This window comes from Phalangium opilio, unplaced genomic scaffold (assembly GCF_054372755.1).
Source record: "Phalangium opilio isolate 3A_F unplaced genomic scaffold, DU_Popi_V2 ptg000810l_1, whole genome shotgun sequence".
In the NCBI taxonomy this organism is placed as follows: domain Eukaryota; kingdom Metazoa; phylum Arthropoda; class Arachnida; order Opiliones; family Phalangiidae; genus Phalangium; species Phalangium opilio.
The window spans coordinates 223,030-241,344 of record NW_028324253.1 but is presented as its reverse complement, the minus strand read 5'-3'; the positions used below and the strand labels follow the sequence as shown (position 1 = coordinate 241,344).

Sequence of the window (18,315 nt, the reverse complement as noted above, 5' to 3'; positions counted from 1 at the left end):
TTAAAATTACACCTCTTTCAGTTTTTTTCATAAAACATTTCGTGTCAGAAGTGATATTCGAACCCACGCCCTCAAACGAGGAACAGAATACACAGATTCACATCGTGCGAACGAAGCTCCTTCGAGTCTGGCGCCTTAGACCGCTTGGCCATCCTGACGTGTTGGTGTGAAATTTGGACGCTTTAAAATTACACCTCGTTCAGTTATTTTCATAAAACATTTCGTGTCAGAAGTGATATTCGAACCCACGCCCTCAAACGAGGACCAGAATATACAGCTTCACATCGTGAACTAAGGAAGCTAAGCCCCTTGAGTCTGGCGCCTTAGACCGCTCGGCCATCCCGACGTGGTTTTGTGCAATTTGGACGTTTTAAAACGACATCTAATCCAGTTATTTTCATAAAACATCGTGATTCGAACCCACGCCCTCAAACAAGGAGCAGAATACACAGATTCACATCGTGAACGAAGGAAGCTCCTTCGAGTCTGGCGCCTTATACCGCTCGGCCATCCCGACGTGGTTTTGTGCAATTTGGACGTTTTAAAACGACATCTAATCCAGTTATTTTCATAAAACATATCGTGTCAGAAGTGGAATTCGAACCCACGCCCTCAAACGAGGAGCAGAATATACAGCTTCACATCGTGAACTAAGGAAGCTAAGCCCCTAGAGTCTGGCGCCTTAGACCGCTCGGCCATCCTGACGCGGTTTTATGGAATTTGGACGTTTTAAAATGACATCTCATCCAGTTATTTTCATAAAACATATCGTGTCAGAAGTGGGATTCGAACCCACGCCCTCAAACGAGGAGCAGAATACACAGATTCACATCGTGAACGTAGGAAGCTAAGCCCCTTGAGTCTGGCACCTTAGACCGCTCGGCCATCCTGACGTGGTGGTGTGAAATTTGGACGCTTTAAAATTACACCTCTTTCAGTTTTTTTCATAAAACATTTCGTGTCAGAAGTGATATTCGAACCCACGCCCTCAAACGAGGAACAGAATACACAGATTCACATCGTGAACGAACGAAGCTCCTTCGAGTCTGGCGCCTTAGACCGCTTGGCCATCCTGACGTGTTGGTGTGAAATTTGGACGCTTTAAAATTACACCTCGTTCAGTTATTTTCATAAAACATTTCGTGTCAGAAGTGATATTCGAACCCACGCCCTCAAACGAGGACCAGAATATACAGCTTCACATCGTGAACGAAGGAAGCTAAGCCCCTTGAGTCTGGCACCTTAGACCGCTCGGCCATCCTGACGTGGTGGTGTGAAATTTGGACGCTTTAAAATTACACCTCTTTCAGTTTTTTTCATAAAACATTTCGTGTCAAAAGTGATATTCGAACCCACGCCCTCAAACGAGGAACAGAATACACAGATTCACATCGTGAACGAACGAAGCTCCTTCGAGTCTGGCGCCTTAGACCGCTTGGCCATCCTGACGTGTTGGTGTGAAATTTGGACGCTTTAAAATTACACCTCGTTCAGTTATTTTCATAAAACATTTCGTGTCAGAAGTGATATTCGAACCCACGCCCTCAAACGAGGACCAGAATATACAGCTTCACATCGTGAACTAAGGAAGCTAAGCCCCTAGAGTCTGGCGCCTTAGACCGCTCGGCCATCCCGACGTGGTTTTGTGCAATTTGGACGTTTTAAAACGACATCTAATCCAGTTATTTTCATAAAACATATCGTGATTCGAACCCACGCCCTCAAACAAGGAGCAGAATACACAGATTCACATCGTGAACGAAGGAAGCTCCTTCGAGTCTGGCGCCTTAGACCGCTCAGCCATCCCGACGTGGTTTTGTGCAATTTGGACGTTTTAAAACGACATCTAATCCAGCTATTTTCATAAAACATATCGTGTCAGAAGTGGGATTCGAACCCACGCCCTCAAACGAGGAACAGAATACACAGATTCACATCGTGAACTAAGGAAGCTAAGCCCCTAGAGTCTGGCGCCTTAGACCGCTCGGCCATCCTGACGCGGTTTTATGGAATTTGGACGTTTTAAAATGACATCTCATCCAGTTATTTTCATAAAACATATCGTGTCAGAAGTGGGATTCGAACCCACGCCCTCAAACGAGGAGCAGAATACACAGATTCACATCGTGAACGTAGGAAGCTAAGCCCCTTGAGTCTGGCACCTTAGACCGCTCGGCCATCCTGACGTGGTGGTGTGAAATTTGGACGCTTTAAAATTACACCTCTTTCAGTTTTTTTCATAAAACATTTCGTGTCAGAAGTGATATTCGAACCCACGCCCTCAAACGAGGAACAGAATACACAGATTCACATCGTGAACGAACGAAGCTCCTTCGAGTCTGGCGCCTTAGACCGCTTGGCCATCCTGACGTGTTGGTGTGAAATTTGGACGCTTTAAAATTACACCTTGTTCAGTTATTTTCATAAAACATTTCGTGTCAGAAGTGATATTCGAACCCACGCCCTCAAACGAGGACCAGAATATACAGCTTCACATCGTGAACTAAGGAAGCTAAGCCCCTAGAGTCTGGCGCCTTAGACCGCTCGGCCATCCCGACGTGGTTTTGTGCAATTTGGACGTTTTAAAACGACATCTAATCCAGTTATTTTCATAAAACATATCGTGATTCGAACCCACGCCCTCAAACAAGGAGCAGAATACACAGATTCACATCGTGAACGAAGGAAGCTCCTTCGAGTCTGGCGCCTTAGACCGCTCAGCCATCCCGACGTGGTTTTGTGCAATTTGGACGTTTTAAAACGACATCTAATCCAGCTATTTTCATAAAACATATCGTGTCAGAAGTGGGATTCGAACCCACGCCCTCAAATGAGGACCAGAATACACAGATTCACAACGTGAACGAAGGAAGCTAAGCCCCTTGAGTCTAGCGCCTTAGACCGCTCGGCCATCCTGACGCGGTTTTATGCAATTTGGACGTTTTAAAACGACATCTAATCCAGTTATTTTCATAAAACATATCGTGTCAGAAGTGGGATTCGAACCCACGCCCTCAAACGAGGAGCAGAATACACAGATTCACATCGTGAACGAAGGAAGCTAAGCCCCTTGAGTCTGGCACCTTAGACCGCTCGGCCATCCTGACGTGGTGGTGTGAAATTTGGACGCTTTAAAATTACACCTCTTTCAGTTTTTTTCATAAAACATTTCGTGTCAGAAGTGATATTCGAACCCACGCCCTCAAACGAGGAACAGAATACACAGATTCACATCGTGAACGAACGAAGCTCCTTCGAGTCTGGCGCCTTAGACCGCTTGGCCATCCTGACGTGTTGGTGTGAAATTTGGACGCTTTAAAATTACACCTCGTTCAGTTATTTTCATAAAACATTTCGTGTCAGAAGTGATATTCGAACCCACGCCCTCAAACGAGGACCAGAATATACAGCTTCACATCGTGAACTAAGGAAGCTAAGCCCCTTGAGTCTGGCGCCTTAGACCGCTCGGCCATCCCGACGTGGTTTCGTGCAATTTGGACGTTTTAAAACGACATCTAATCCAGTTATTTTCATAAAACATATTGTGATTCGAACCCACGCCCTCAAACAAGGAGCAGAATACACAGATTCACATCGTGAACGAAGGAAGCTCCTTCGAGTCTGGCGCCTTAGACCGCTCAGCCATCCCGACGTGGTTTTGTGCAATTTGGACGTTTTAAAACGACATCTAATCCAGCTATTTTCATAAAACATATCGTGTCAGAAGTGGGATTCGAACCCACGCCCTCAAATGAGGACCAGAATACACAGATTCACAACGTGAACGAAGGAAGCTAAGCCCCTTGAGTCTAGCGCCTTAGACCGCTCGGCCATCCTGACGCGGTTTTATGCAATTTGGACGTTTTAAAACGACATCTAATCCAGTTATTTTCATAAAACATATCGTGTCAGAAGTGGGATTCGAACCCACGCCCTCAAACGAGGAGCAGAATACACAGATTCACATCGTGAACGAAGGAAGCTAAGCCCCTTGAGTCTGGCACCTTAGACCGCTCGGCCATCCTGACGTGGTGGTGTGAAATTTGGACGCTTTAAAATTACACCTCTTTCAGTTTTTTTCATAAAACATTTCGTGTCAGAAGTGATATTCGAACCCACGCCCTCAAACGAGGAACAGAATACACAGATTCACATCGTGAACGAACGAAGCTCCTTCGAGTCTGGCGCCTTAGACCGCTTGGCCATCCTGACGTGTTGGTGTGAAATTTGGACGCTTTAAAATTACACCTCGTTCAGTTATTTTCATAAAACATTTCGTGTCAGAAGTGATATTCGAACCCACGCCCTCAAACGAGGAGCAGAATACACAGATTCACATCGTGAACGAAGGAAGCTAAGCCCCTTGAGTCTGGCACCTTAGAACGCTCGGCCATCCTGACGTGGTGGTGTGAAATTTGGACGCTTTAAAATTACACCTCTTTCAGTTTTTTTCATGAAACATTTCGTGTCAGAAGTGGGATTCGAACCCACGCCCTCAAACGAGGAGCAGAATACACAGATTCACATCGTGAACGAAGGAAGCTAAGCCCCTTGAGTCTGGCACCTTAGACCGCTCGGCCATCCTGACGTGGTGGTGTGAAATTTGGACGCTTTAAAATTACACCTCTTTCAGTTTTTTTCATGAAACATTTCGTGTCAGAAGTGATATTCGAACCCACGCCCTCAAACGAGGACCAGAATATACAGATTCACATCGTGAACGAAGGAAGCTAAGCCCCTTGAGTCTGGCGCCTTAGACCGCTCGGCCATCCCGACGTGGTTTTGTGCAATTTGGACGTTTTAAAACGACATCTAATCCAGTTATTTTCATAAAACATATCGTGTCAGAAGTAGGATTCGAACCCACGTCCTCAAACAAGGAGCAGAATACACAGATTCACATCGTGAACGAAGGAAGCTCCTTCGAGTCTGGCGCCTTAGACCGCTCGGCCATCCCGACGTGGTTTTGTGCAATTTGGACGTTTTAAAACGACATCTAATCCAGTTATTTTCATAAAACATATTGTGTCAGAATTGGGATTCGAACCCACGCCCTCAAACAAGGAGCAGAATACACAGATTCACATCGTGAACGAAGGAAGCTCCTTCGAGTCTGGCGCCTTAGACCGCTCGGCCATCCCGACGTGGTTTTGTGCAATTTGGACGTTTTAAAACGACATCTAATCCTGCTATTTTCATAAAACATATCGTGTCAGAAGTGGGATTCGAACCCACGCCCTCAAATGAGGACCAGAATACACAGATTCACAACGTGAACGAAGGAAGCTAAGCCCCTTGAGTCTAGCGCCTTAGACCGCTCGGCCATCCTGACGCGGTTTTATGGAATTTGGACGTTTTAAAATGACATCTCATCCAGTTAATTTCCTAAAACATATCGTGTCAGAAGTGGGATTCGAACCCACGACCTCAATCGAGGACCAGAATACACAGATTCACATCGTGAACGAAGGAAGCTAAGCCCCTTGAGTCTGGCACCTTAGACCGCTCGGCCATCCTGACGTGGTGGTGTGAAATTTGGACGCTTTAAAATTACACCTCTTTCAGTTTTTTTCATGAAACATTTCGTGTCAGAAGTGGGATTCGAACCCACGCCCTCAAACGAGGAGCAGAATACACAGATTCACATCGTGAACGAAGGAAGCTAAGCCCCTTGAGTCTGGCACCTTAGACCGCTCGGCCATCCTGACGTGGTGGTGTGAAATTTGGACGCTTTAAAATTACACCTCTTTCAGTTTTTTTCATGAAACATTTCGTGTCAGAAGTGATATTCGAACCCACGCCCTCAAACGAGGACCAGAATATACAGATTCACATCGTGAACGAAGGAAGCTAAGCCCCTTGAGTCTGGCGCCTTAGACCGCTCGGCCATCCCGACGTGGTTTTGTGCAATTTGGACGTTTTAAAACGACATCTAATCCAGTTATTTTCATAAAACATATCGTGTCAGAAGTGGGATTCGAACCCACGCCCTCAAACAAGGAGCAGAATACACAGATTCACATCGTGAACGAAGGAAGCTCCTTCGAGTCTGGCGCCTTAGACCGCTCGGCCATCCCGACGTGGTTTTGTGCAATTTGGACGTTTTAAAACGACATCTAATCCAGTTATTTTCATAAAACATATTGTGTCAGAATTGGGATTCGAACCCACGCCCTCAAACAAGGAGCAGAATACACAGATTCACATCGTGAACGATGGAAGCTCCTTTGAGTCTGGCGCCTTAGACCGCTCGGCCATCCCGACGTGGTTTTGTGCAATTTGGACGTTTTAAAACGACATCTAATCCAGTTATTTTCATAAAACATATCGTGTCAGAAGTGGGATTCGAACCCACGCCCTCAAACGAGGAGCAGAATACACAGATTCACATCGTGAACGAAGGAAGCTAAGCCCCTTGAGTCTAGCGCCTTAGACCGCTCGGCCATCCTGACGCGGTTTTATGGAATTTGGACGTTTTAAAATGACATCTCATCCAGTTATTTTCCTAAAACATATCGTGTCAGAAGTGGGATTCGAACCCACGACCTCAAACGAGGAGCAGAGTACACAGATTCACATCGTGAACGAAGGAAGCTAAGCCCCTTGAGTCTGGCACCTTAGACCGCTCGGCCATCCTGACGTGGTGGTGTGAAATTTGGACGCTTTTAAACGACATCTAATCCAGTTATTTTCATAAAACGTATCGTGTCAGAAGTGGGATTCGAACCCACGCCCTCAAACGAGGAGCAGAATACACAGATTCACATCGTGAACGAAGGAACCTAAGCCCCTTGAGTCTGGCGCCTTAGACCGCTCGGCCATCCCGACGCGGTTTTGTGCAATTTGGACGTTTTAAAACGACATCTAATCCAGTTATTTTCATAAAACATATCGTGTCAGAAGTGAGATTCGAACCCACGCCCTCAAACGAGGAGCAGAATACACAGATTCACATCGTGAACGAAGGAAGCTAAGCCCCTTGAGTCTGGCACCTTAGACCGCTCGGCCATCCTGACGTGGTGGTGTGAAATTTGGACGCTTTAAAATTACACCTCTTTCAGTTTTTTTCATGAAACATTTCGTGTCAGAAGTGGGATTCGAACCCACGCCCTCAAACGAGGAGCAGAATACACAGATTCACATCGTGAACGAAGGAAGATAAGCCCCTTGAGTCTGGCACCTTAGACCGCTAGGCCATCCTGACGTGGTGGTGTGAAATTTGGACGCTTTAAAATTACACCTCTTTCAGTTTTTTTCATGAAACATTTCGTGTCAGAAGTGATATTCGAACCCACGCCCTCAAACGAGGACCAGAATACACAGATTCACATCGTGAACGAAGGAAGCTAAGCCCCTTGAGTCTGGCGCCTTAGACCGCTCGGCCATCCTGACGTGGTGGTGTGATATTTGGACGCTTTAAAATTACACCTCTTTCAGTTTTTTTCATGAAACATTTCGTGTCAGAAGTGATATTCGCACCCATGCCCTCAAACGAGGACCAGAATATACAGATTCACATCGTGAACGAAGGAAGCTAAGCCACTCGAGTCTGGCGCCTTAGACCGCTCGGCCATCCTGACGCGGTTTTATGGAATTTGGACGTTTTAAAATGACATCTCATCCAGTTATTTTCATAAAACATATCGTGTCAGAAGTGGGATTCGAACCCACGCCCTCAAAAAGGAGCAGAATACACAGATTCACATCGTGAACGAAGGAAGCTAAGCCCCTTGAGTCTGGCACCCTAGACCGCTCGGCCATCCTGACGTGGTGGTGTGAAATTTGGACGCTTTAAAATTACACCTCTTTCAGTTTTTTTCATGAAACATTTCGTGTCAGAAGTGATATTCGAACCCACAACCTCAAACGAGGACCAGAATATACAGATTCACAACGTGAACGAAGGAAGCTAAGCCCCTTGAGTCTGGCGCCTTAGACCGCTCGGCCATCCCGACGTGGTTTTGTGCAATTTGGACGTTTTAAAACGACATCTAATCAAGTTATTTTCATAAAACATATCGTGTCAGAAGTGGGATTCGAACCCACGCCCGCAAACGAGGAGCAGAATACACAGATTCACATCGTGAACGAAGGAAGCTAAGCCCCTTGATTCTGGCGCCTTAGACCGCTCGGCCATCCTGACGCGGTTTTGTGGAATTTGGACGTTTTAAAATGACATCTCATCCTGTTATTTTCCTAAAACATATCGTGTCAGAAGTGGGATTCGAACTCACGCCCTCAAACCAGGACCAGAATACACAGATTCATATCGTGAACGAAGGAAGCTAAGCCCCTTGAGTCTGGCGCCTTAGACCGCTCGGCCATCCCGACGTGGTGGTGTGAAATTTGGACGCTTTAAAATTACACCTCTTTCAGTTTTTTTCATGAGACATTTCGTGTCAGAAGTGATATTCGAACCCACAACCTCAAACGAGGACCAGAATATACAGATTCACAACGTGAACGAAGGAAGCTAAGCCCCTTGAGTCTGGCGCCTTAGACCGCTCGGCCATCCCGACGTGGTTTTGTGCAATTTGGACGTTTTAAAACGACATCTAATCAAGTTATTTTCATAAAACATATCGTGTCAGAAGTGGAATTCGAACCCACGCCCTCAAACGAGGAGCAGAATACACAGATTCACATCGTGAACGAAGGAAGCTAAGCCCCTTGAGTCTGGCGCCTTAGACCGCTCGGCCATCCCGACGTGGTTTTGTGCAATTTGGACGTTTTAAAACGACATCTAATCCAGTTATTTTCATAAAACATATCGTGTCAGAAGTGGGATTCGAACCCACGCCCTCAAACGAGGAGCAGAATACACAGATTCACATCGTGAACGAAGGAAGCTCCTTTGAGTCTGGCGCCTTAGACCGCTCGGCCATCCCGACGTGGTTTTGTGCAATTTGGACGTTTTGAAACGACATCTAATCCAGTTATTTTCATAAAACATATTGTGTCAGAAGTGGGATGCGAACCCACGCCCTCAAACGAGGAGCAGAATACAGAGATTCACATCGTGAACGAAGGAAGCTAAGCCCCTTGAGTCTGGCACCTTAGACCGCTCGGCCATCCTGACGTGGTGGTGTGAAATTTGGACGCTTCAAAATTACACCTCTTTCAGTTTTTTTCATGAAACATTTCGTGTCAGAAGTGATATTCGAACCCACGCCCTCAAACGAGGACCAGAATACACAGATTCACATCGTGAACGAAGGAAGCTAAGCCCCTTGAGTCTGGCACCTTAGACCGCTCGGCCATCCTGACGTGTTGGTGTGAAATTTGGACGCTTTAAAATTACACCTTGTTCAGTTATTTTCATAAAACATTTCGTGTCAGAAGTGATATTCGAACCCACGCCCTCAAACGAGGACCAGAATATACAGCTTCACATCGTGAACGAAGGAAGCTAAGCCCCTTGAGTCTGGCGCCTTAGACCGCTCGGCCATCCCGACGTGGTTTTGTGCAATTTGGACGTTTTAAAACGACATCTAATCCAGTTATTTTCATAAAACATATCGTGTCAGAAGTGGGATTCGAACCCACGCCCTCAAACGAGGAGCAGAATACACAGATTCACATCGTGAACGAAGGAAGCTCCTTCGAGTCTGGCGCCTTAGACCGCTCGGCCATCCCGACGTGGTTTTGTGCAATTTGGACGTTTTAAAACGACATCTAATCCAGTTATTTTCATAAAACATATTGTGTCAGAAGTGGGATGCGAACCCACGCCCTCAAACGAGGAGCAGAATACAGAGATTCACATCGTGAACGAAGGAAGCTAAGCCCCTTGAGTCTGGCACCTTAGACCGCTCGGCCATCCTGACGTGGTGGTGTGAAATTTGGACGCTTTAAAATTACACCTCTTTCAGTTTTTTTCATGAAACATTTCGTGTCAGAAGTGGGATTCGAACCCACGCCCTCAAACGAGGAGCAGAATACACAGATTCACATCATGAACGAAGGAAGCTAAGCCCCTTGAGTCTGGCACCTTAGACCGCTCGGCCATCCTGACGTGGTGGTGTGAAATTTGGACGCTTCAAAATTACACCTCTTTCAGTTTTTTTCATGAAACATTTCGTGTCAGAAGTGATATTCGAACCCACGCCCTCAAACGAGGACCAGAATACACAGATTCACATCGTGAACGAAGGAAGCTAAGCCCCTTGAGTCTGGCACCTTAGACCGCTCGGCCATCCTGACGTGTTGGTGTGAAATTTGGACGCTTTAAAATTACACCTCGTTCAGTTATTTTCATAAAACATTTCGTGTCAGAAGTGATATTCGAACCCACGCCCTCAAACGAGGACCAGAATATACAGCTTCACATCGTGAACGAAGGAAGCTAAGCCCCTTGAGTCTGGCGCCTTAGACCGCTCGGCCATCCCGACGTGGTTTTGTGCAATTTGGACGTTTTAAAACGACATCTAATCCAGTTATTTTCATAAAACATATCGTGTCAGAAGTGGGATTCGCACCCATGCCCTCAAACGAGGAGCAGAATACACAGATTCACATCGTGAACGAAGGAAGCTAAGCCCCTCGAGTCTGGCAACTTAGACCGCTCGGCCATCCTGACGCGGTTTTATGGAATTTGGACGTTTTAAAATGACATCTCATCCAGTTATTTTCATAAAACATATCGTGTCAGAAGTGGGATTCGAACCCACGCCCTCAAACGAGGAGCAGAATACACAGATTCACATCGTGAACGAAGGAAGCTAAGCCCCTTGAGTCTAGCGCCTTAGACCGCTCGGCCATCCTGACGCGGTTTTATGGAATTTGGACGTTTTAAAATGACATCTCATCCAGTTATTTTCCTAAAACATATCGTGTCAGAAGTGGGATTCGAACCCACGACCTCAAACGAGGAGCAGAGTACACAGATTCACATCGTGAACGAAGGAAGCTAAGCCCCTTGAGTCTGGCACCTTAGACCGCTCGGCCATCCTGACGTGGTGGTGTGAAATTTGGACGCTTTTAAACGACATCTAATCCAGTTATTTTCATAAAACATATCGTGTCAGAAGTGGGATTCGAACCCACGCCCTCAAACGAGGAGCAGAATACACAGATTCACATCGTGAACGAAGGAAGCTCCTTCGAGTCTGGCGCCTTAGACCGCTCGGCCATCCCGACGTGGTTTTGTGCAATTTGGACGTTTTAAAACGACATCTAATCCAGTTATTTTCATAAAACATATTGTGTCAGAAGTGGGATGCGAACCCACGCCCTCAAACGAGGAGCAGAATACAGAGATTCACATCGTGAACGAAGGAAGCTAAGCCCCTTGAGTCTGGCACCTTAGACCGCTCGGCCATCCTGACGTGGTGGTGTGAAATTTGGACGCTTTAAAATTACACCTCTTTCAGTTTTTTTCATGAAACATTTCGTGCCAGAAGTGGGATTCGAACCCACGCCCTCAAACGAGGAGCAGAATACACAGATTCACATCATGAACGAAGGAAGCTAAGCCCCTTGAGTCTGGCACCTTAGACCGCTCGGCCATCCTGACGTGGTGGTGTGAAATTTGGACGCTTCAAAATTACACCTCTTTCAGTTTTTTTCATGAAACATTTCGTGTCAGAAGTGATATTCGAACCCACGCCCTCAAACGAGGACCAGAATACACAGATTCACATCGTGAACGAAGGAAGCTAAGCCCCTTGAGTCTGGCACCTTAGACCGCTCGGCCATCCTGACGTGTTGGTGTGAAATTTGGACGCTTTAAAATTACATCTCGTTCAGTTATTTTCATAAAACATTTCGTGTCAGAAGTGATATTCGAACCCACGCCCTCAAACGAGGACCAGAATATACAGCTTCACATCGTGAACGAAGGAAGCTAAGCCCCTTGAGTCTGGCGCCTTAGACCGCTCGGCCATCCCGACGTGGTTTTGTGCAATTTGGACGTTTTAAAACGACATCTAATCCAGTTATTTTCATAAAACATATCGTGTCAGAAGTGGGATTCGCACCCATGCCCTCAAACGAGGAGCAGAATACACAGATTCACATCGTGAACGAAGGAAGCTAAGCCCCTCGAGTCTGGCAACTTAGACCGCTCGGCCATCCTGACGCGGTTTTATGGAATTTGGACGTTTTAAAATGACATCTCATCCAGTTATTTTCATAAAACATATCGTGTCAGAAGTGGGATTCGAACCCACGCCCTCAAACGAGGAGCAGAATACACAGATTCACATCGTGAACGAAGGAAGCTAAGCCCCTTGAGTCTAGCGCCTTAGACCGCTCGGCCATCCTGACGCGGTTTTATGGAATTTGGACGTTTTAAAATGACATCTCATCCAGTTATTTTCCTAAAACATATCGTGTCAGAAGTGGGATTCGAACCCACGACCTCAAACGAGGAGCAGAGTACACAGATTCACATCGTGAACGAAGGAAGCTAAGCCCCTTGAGTCTGGCACCTTAGACCGCTCGGCCATCCTGACGTGGTGGTGTGAAATTTGGACGCTTTTAAACGACATCTAATCCAGTTATTTTCATAAAACATATCGTGTCAGAAGTGGGATTCGAACCCACGCCCTCAAACGAGGAGCAGAATACACAGATTCACATCGTGAACGAAGGAACCTAAGCCCCTTGAGTCTGGCGCCTTAGACCGCTCGGCCATCCCGACGCGGTTTTGTGCAATTTGGACGTTTTAAAACGACATCTAATCCAGTTATTTTCATAAAACATATCGTGTCAGAAGTGGGATTCGAACCCACGCCCTCAAACGAGGAGCAGAATACACAGATTCACATCGTGAACGAAGGAAGATAAGCCCCTTGAGTCTGGCACCTTAGACCGCTAGGCCATCCTGACGTGGTGGTGTGAAATTTGGACGCTTTAAAATTACACCTCTTTCAGTTTTTTTCATGAAACATTTCGTGTCAGAAGTGATATTCGAACCCACGCCCTCAAACGAGGACCAGAATACACAGATTCACATCGAGAACGAAGGAAGCTAAGCCCCTTGAGTCTGGCACCTTAGACCGCTCGGCCATCCTGACGTGTTGGTGTGAAATTTGGACGCTTTAAAATTACACCTCGTTCAGTTATTTTCATAAAACATTTCGTGTCAGAAGTGATATTCGAACCCACGCCCTCAAACGAGGACCAGAATATACAGCTGCACATCGTGAACGAAGGAAGCTAAGCCCCTTGAGTCTGGCGCCTTAGACCGATCGGCCATCCCGACGTGGTTTTGTGCAATTTGGACGTTTTAAAACGACATCTAATCCAGTTATTTTCATAAAACATATCGTGTCAGAAGTGGGATTCGAACCCACGCCCTCAAACAAGGAGCAGAATACACAGATTCTCATCGTGAACGAAGGAAGCTCCTTCGAGTCTGGCGCCTTATACCGCTCGGCCATCCCGACGTGGTTTTGTGCAATTTGGACGTTTTAAAACGACATCTAATCCAGTTATTTTCATAAAACATATCGTGTCAGAAGTGGGATTCGAACCCACGCCCTCAAACAAGGAGCAGAATACACAGATTCACATCGTGAACGAAGGAAGCTCCTTCGAGTCTGGCGCCTTATACCGCTCGGCCATCCCGACGTGGTTTTGTGCAATTTGGACGTTTTAAAACGACATCTAATCCAGTTATTTTCATAAAACATATCGTGTCAGAAGTGGAATTCGAACCCACGCCCTCAAACGAGGAGCAGAATATACAGCTTCACATCGTGAACTAAGGAAGCTAAGCCCCTAGAGTCTGGCGCCTTAGACCGCTCGGCCATCCTGACGCGGTTTTATGGAATTTGGACGTTTTAAAATGACATCTCATCCAGTTATTTTCATAAAACATATCGTGTCAGAAGTGGGATTCGAACCCACGCCCTCAAACGAGGAGCAGAATACACAGATTCACATCGTGAACGTAGGAAGCTAAGCCCCTTGAGTCTGGCACCTTAGACCGCTCGGCCATCCTGACGTGGTGGTGTGAAATTTGGACGCTTTAAAATTACACCTCTTTCAGTTTTTTTCATGAAACATTTCGTGTCAGAAGTGATATTCGAACCCACGCCCTCAAACGAGGAACAGAATACACAGATTCACATCGTGAACGAACGAAGCTCCTTCGAGTCTGGCGCCTTAGACCGCTTGGCCATCCTGACGTGTTGGTGTGAAATTTGGACGCTTTAAAATTACACCTCGTTCAGTTATTTTCATAAAACATTTCGTGTCAGAAGTGATATTCGAACCCACGCCCTCAAACGAGGACCAGAATATACAGCTTCACATCGTGAACTAAGGAAGCTAAGCCCCTAGAGTCTGGCGCCTTAGACCGCTCGGCCATCCCGACGTGGTTTTGTGCAATTTGGACGTTTTAAAACGACATCTAATCCAGTTATTTTCATAAAACATATCGTGATTCGAACCCACGCCCTCAAACAAGGAGCAGAATACACAGATTCACATCGTGAACGAAGGAAGCTCCTTCGAGTCTGGCGCCTTAGACCGCTCAGCCATCCCGACGTGGTTTTGTGCAATTTGGACGTTTTAAAATGACATCTAATCCAGCTATTTTCATAAAACATATCGTGTCAGAAGTGGGATTCGAACCCACGCCCTCAAATGAGGACCAGAATACACAGATTCACAACGTGAACGAAGGAAGCTAAGCCCCTTGAGTCTAGCGCCTTAGACCGCTCGGCCATCCTGACGCGGTTTTATTTAATTTGGACGTTTTAAAACGACATCTAATCCAGTTATTTTCATAAAACATATCGTGTCAGAAGTGGGATTCGAACCCACGCCCTCAAACGAGGAGCAGAATACACAGATTCACATCGTGAACGAAGGAAGCTAAGCCCCTTGAGTCTGGCACCTTAGACCGCTCGGCCATCCTCACGTGGTGGTGTGAAATTTGGACGCTTTAAAATTACACCTCTTTCAGTTTTTTTCATAAAACATTTCGTGTCAGAAGTGATATTCGAACCCACGCCCTCAAACGAGGAACAGAATACACAGATTCACATCGTGAACGAACGAAGCTCCTTCGAGTCTGGCGCCTTAGACCGCTTGGCCATCCTGACGTGTTGGTGTGAAATTTGGACGCTTTAAAATTACACCTCGTTCAGTTATTTTCATAAAACATTTCGTGTCAGAAGTGATATTCGAACCCACGCCCTCAAACGAGGACCAGAATATACAGCTTCACATCGTGAACTAAGGAAGCTAAGCCCCTTGAGTCTGGCGCCTTAGACCGCTCGGCCATCCCGACGTGGTTTTGTGCAATTTGGACGTTTTAAAACGACATCTAATCCAGTTATTTTCATAAAACATATCGTGATTCGAACCCACGCCCTCAAACAAGGAGCAGAATACACAGATTCACATCGTGAACGAAGGAAGCTCCTTCGAGTCTGGCGCCTTATACCGCTCGGCCATCCCGACGTGGTTTTGTGCAATTTGGACGTTTTAAAACGACATCTAATCCAGTTATTTTCATAAAACATATCGTGTCAGAAGTGGAATTCGAACCCACGCCCTCAAACGAGGAGCAGAATATACAGCTTCACATCGTGAACTAAGGAAGCTAAGCCCCTAGAGTCTGGCGCCTTAGACCGCTCGGCCATCCTGACGCGGTTTTATGGAATTTGGACGTTTTAAAATGACATCTCATCCAGTTATTTTCATAAAACATATCGTGTCAGAAGTGGGATTCGAACCCACGCCCTCAAACGAGGAGCAAAATACACAGATTCACATCGTGAACGTAGGAAGCTAAGCCCCTTGAGTCTGGCACCTTAGACCGCTCGGCCATCCTGACGTGGTGGTGTGAAATTTGGACGCTTTAAAATTACACCTCTTTCAGTTTTTTTCATAAAACATTTCGTGTCAGAAGTGATATTCGAACCCACGCCCTCAAACGAGGAACAGAATACACAGATTCACATCGTGAACGAACGAAGCTCCTTCGAGTCTGGCGCCTTAGACCGCTTGGCCATCCTGACGTGTTGGTGTGAAATTTGGACGCTTTAAAATTACACCTCGTTCAGTTATTTTCATAAAACATTTCGTGTCAGAAGTGATATTCGAACCCACGCCCTCAAACGAGGACCAGAATATACAGCTTCACATCGTGAACTAAGGAAGCTAAGCCCCTAGAGTCTGGCGCCTTAGACCGCTCGGCCATCCCGACGTGGTTTTGTGCAATTTGGACGTTTTAAAACGACATCTAATCCAGTTATTTTCATAAAACATATCGTGATTCGAACCCACGCCCTCAAACAAGGAGCAGAATACACAGATTCACATCGTGAACGAAGGAAGCTCCTTCGAGTCTGGCGCCTTAGACCGCTCAGCCATCCCGACGTGGTTTTGTGCAATTTGGACGTTTTAAAACGACATCTAATCCAGCTATTTTCATAAAACATATCGTGTCAGAAGTGGGATTCGAACCCACGCCCTCAAATGAGGACCAGAATACACAGATTCACAACGTGAACGAAGGAAGCTAAGCCCCTTGAGTCTGGCACCTTAGACCGCTCGGCCATCCTGACGTGGTGGTGTGAAATTTGGACGCTTTAAAATTACACCTCTTTCAGTTTTTTTCATGAAACATTTCGTGTCAGAAGTGGGATTCGAACCCACGCCCTCAAACGAGGAGCAGAATACACAGATTCACATCATGAACGAAGGAAGCTAAGCCCCTTGAGTCTGGCACCTTAGACCGCTCGGCCATCCTGACGTGGTGGTGTGAAATGTGGACGCTTCAAAATTACACCTCTTTCAGTTTTTTTCATGAAACATTTCGTGTCAGAAGTGATATTCGAACCCACGCCCTCAAACGAGGACCAGAATACACAGATTCACATCGAGAACGAAGGAAGCTAAGCCCCTTGAGTCTGGCACCTTAGACCGCTCGGCCATCCTGACGTGTTGGTGTGAAATTTGGACGCTTTAAAATTACACCTCGTTCAGTTATTTTCATAAAACATTTCGTGTCAGAAGTGATATTCGAACCCACGCCCTCAAACGAGGACCAGAATATACAGCTCCACATCGTGAACGAAGGAAGCTAAGCCCCTTGAGTCTGGCGCCTTAGACCGATCGGCCATCCCGACGTGGTTTTGTGCAATTTGGACGTTTTAAAACGACATCTAATCCAGTTATTTTCATAAAACATATCGTGTCAGAAGTGGGATTCGAACCCACGCCCTCAAACAAGGAGCAGAATACACAGATTCTCATCGTGAACGAAGGAAGCTCCTTCGAGTCTGGCGCCTTAGACCGCTCGGCCATCCCGACGTGGTTTTGTGCAATTTGGACGTTTTAAAACGACATCTAATCCAGTTATTTTCATAAAACATATCGTGTCAGAAGTGGGATTCGAACCCACGCCCTCAAACGAGGAGCAGAATACACAAATTCACATCGTGAACGAAGGAAGCTAAGCCCCTTGAGTCTGGCGCCTTAGACCGCTCGGCCATCCCGACGTGGTTTTGTGCAATTTGGACGTTTTAAAACGACATCTAATCCAGTTATTTTCATAAAACATATCGTGTCAGAAGTGGGATTCGAACCCACGCCCTCAAACAAGGAGCAGAATACACAGATTCACATCGTGAACGAAGGAAGCTCCTTCGAGTCTGGCGCCTTATACCGCTCGGCCATCCCGACGTGGTTTTGTGCAATTTGGACGTTTTAAAACGACATCTAATCCAGTTATTTTCATAAAACATATCGTGTCAGAAGTGGAATTCGAACCCACGCCCTCAAACGAGGAGCAGAATATACAGCTTCACATCGTGAACTAAGGAAGCTAAGCCCCTAGAGTCTGGCGCCTTAGACCGCTCGGCCATCCTGACGCGGTTTTATGGAATTTGGACGTTTTAAAATGACATCTCATCCAGTTATTTTCATAAAACATATCGTGTCAGAAGTGGGATTCGAACCCACGCCCTCAAACGAGGAGCAGAATACACAGATTCACATCGTGAACGTAGGAAGCTAAGCCCCTTGAGTCTGGCACCTTAGACCGCTCGGCCATCCTGACGTGGTGGTGTGAAATTTGGACGCTTTAAAATTACACCTCTTTCAGTTTTTTTCATGAAACATTTCGTGTCAGAAGTGATATTCGAACCCACGCCCTCAAACGAGGAACAGAATACACAGATTCACATCGTGAACGAACGAAGCTCCTTCGAGTCTGGCGCCTTAGACCGCTTGGCCATCCTGACGTGTTGGTGTGAAATTTGGACGCTTTAAAATTACACCTCGTTCAGTTATTTTCATAAAACATTTCGTGTCAGAAGTGATATTCGAACCCACGCCCTCAAACGAGGACCA

The 18,315-nt window shown here is 46.2% G+C and overlaps 14 non-coding genes across 14 annotated transcripts; all 14 read right to left on the bottom strand.

The window, feature by feature from the left end:
* Positions 1-2,797: 2,797 nt before the first annotated feature.
* TRNAL-CAA (transfer RNA leucine (anticodon CAA)) lies at positions 2,798-2,919 on the bottom strand. Its single transcript has 2 exons — positions 2,882-2,919; positions 2,798-2,843 (listed from the first exon to the last, which is right to left on the bottom strand). It is a non-coding gene; the product is annotated as a tRNA-Leu (tRNA).
* Positions 2,920-3,718: 799 nt separating this feature from the next.
* TRNAL-CAA (transfer RNA leucine (anticodon CAA)) lies at positions 3,719-3,840 on the bottom strand. The gene is made up of 2 exons: positions 3,803-3,840; positions 3,719-3,764 (listed from the first exon to the last, which is right to left on the bottom strand). It is a non-coding gene; the product is annotated as a tRNA-Leu (tRNA).
* Positions 3,841-4,842: 1,002 nt separating this feature from the next.
* TRNAS-CGA (transfer RNA serine (anticodon CGA)) lies at positions 4,843-4,960 on the bottom strand. The gene is made up of 2 exons: positions 4,923-4,960; positions 4,843-4,888 (listed from the first exon to the last, which is right to left on the bottom strand). It is a non-coding gene; the product is annotated as a tRNA-Ser (tRNA).
* Positions 4,961-5,210: 250 nt separating this feature from the next.
* On the bottom strand, positions 5,211-5,332 carry TRNAL-CAA (transfer RNA leucine (anticodon CAA)). The gene is made up of 2 exons: positions 5,295-5,332; positions 5,211-5,256 (listed from the first exon to the last, which is right to left on the bottom strand). It is a non-coding gene; the product is annotated as a tRNA-Leu (tRNA).
* Positions 5,333-5,398: 66 nt separating this feature from the next.
* TRNAL-CAA (transfer RNA leucine (anticodon CAA)) lies at positions 5,399-5,520 on the bottom strand. Its single transcript has 2 exons — positions 5,483-5,520; positions 5,399-5,444 (listed from the first exon to the last, which is right to left on the bottom strand). It is a non-coding gene; the product is annotated as a tRNA-Leu (tRNA).
* A 442-nt stretch (positions 5,521-5,962) lies between these two features.
* Positions 5,963-6,080, bottom strand: TRNAS-CGA (transfer RNA serine (anticodon CGA)). Its single transcript has 2 exons — positions 6,043-6,080; positions 5,963-6,008 (listed from the first exon to the last, which is right to left on the bottom strand). It is a non-coding gene; the product is annotated as a tRNA-Ser (tRNA).
* Positions 6,081-9,521: 3,441 nt separating this feature from the next.
* TRNAS-CGA (transfer RNA serine (anticodon CGA)) lies at positions 9,522-9,639 on the bottom strand. The gene is made up of 2 exons: positions 9,602-9,639; positions 9,522-9,567 (listed from the first exon to the last, which is right to left on the bottom strand). It is a non-coding gene; the product is annotated as a tRNA-Ser (tRNA).
* Positions 9,640-11,021: 1,382 nt separating this feature from the next.
* TRNAS-CGA (transfer RNA serine (anticodon CGA)) lies at positions 11,022-11,139 on the bottom strand. The gene is made up of 2 exons: positions 11,102-11,139; positions 11,022-11,067 (listed from the first exon to the last, which is right to left on the bottom strand). It is a non-coding gene; the product is annotated as a tRNA-Ser (tRNA).
* Positions 11,140-13,273: 2,134 nt separating this feature from the next.
* TRNAS-CGA (transfer RNA serine (anticodon CGA)) lies at positions 13,274-13,391 on the bottom strand. The gene is made up of 2 exons: positions 13,354-13,391; positions 13,274-13,319 (listed from the first exon to the last, which is right to left on the bottom strand). It is a non-coding gene; the product is annotated as a tRNA-Ser (tRNA).
* A 66-nt stretch (positions 13,392-13,457) lies between these two features.
* On the bottom strand, positions 13,458-13,575 carry TRNAS-CGA (transfer RNA serine (anticodon CGA)). The gene is made up of 2 exons: positions 13,538-13,575; positions 13,458-13,503 (listed from the first exon to the last, which is right to left on the bottom strand). It is a non-coding gene; the product is annotated as a tRNA-Ser (tRNA).
* A 987-nt stretch (positions 13,576-14,562) lies between these two features.
* Positions 14,563-14,684, bottom strand: TRNAL-CAA (transfer RNA leucine (anticodon CAA)). Its single transcript has 2 exons — positions 14,647-14,684; positions 14,563-14,608 (listed from the first exon to the last, which is right to left on the bottom strand). It is a non-coding gene; the product is annotated as a tRNA-Leu (tRNA).
* Positions 14,685-16,404: 1,720 nt separating this feature from the next.
* Positions 16,405-16,526, bottom strand: TRNAL-CAA (transfer RNA leucine (anticodon CAA)). The gene is made up of 2 exons: positions 16,489-16,526; positions 16,405-16,450 (listed from the first exon to the last, which is right to left on the bottom strand). It is a non-coding gene; the product is annotated as a tRNA-Leu (tRNA).
* A 630-nt stretch (positions 16,527-17,156) lies between these two features.
* Positions 17,157-17,274, bottom strand: TRNAS-CGA (transfer RNA serine (anticodon CGA)). The gene is made up of 2 exons: positions 17,237-17,274; positions 17,157-17,202 (listed from the first exon to the last, which is right to left on the bottom strand). It is a non-coding gene; the product is annotated as a tRNA-Ser (tRNA).
* A 254-nt stretch (positions 17,275-17,528) lies between these two features.
* Positions 17,529-17,646, bottom strand: TRNAS-CGA (transfer RNA serine (anticodon CGA)). Its single transcript has 2 exons — positions 17,609-17,646; positions 17,529-17,574 (listed from the first exon to the last, which is right to left on the bottom strand). It is a non-coding gene; the product is annotated as a tRNA-Ser (tRNA).
* Positions 17,647-18,315: the final 669 nt, after the last annotated feature.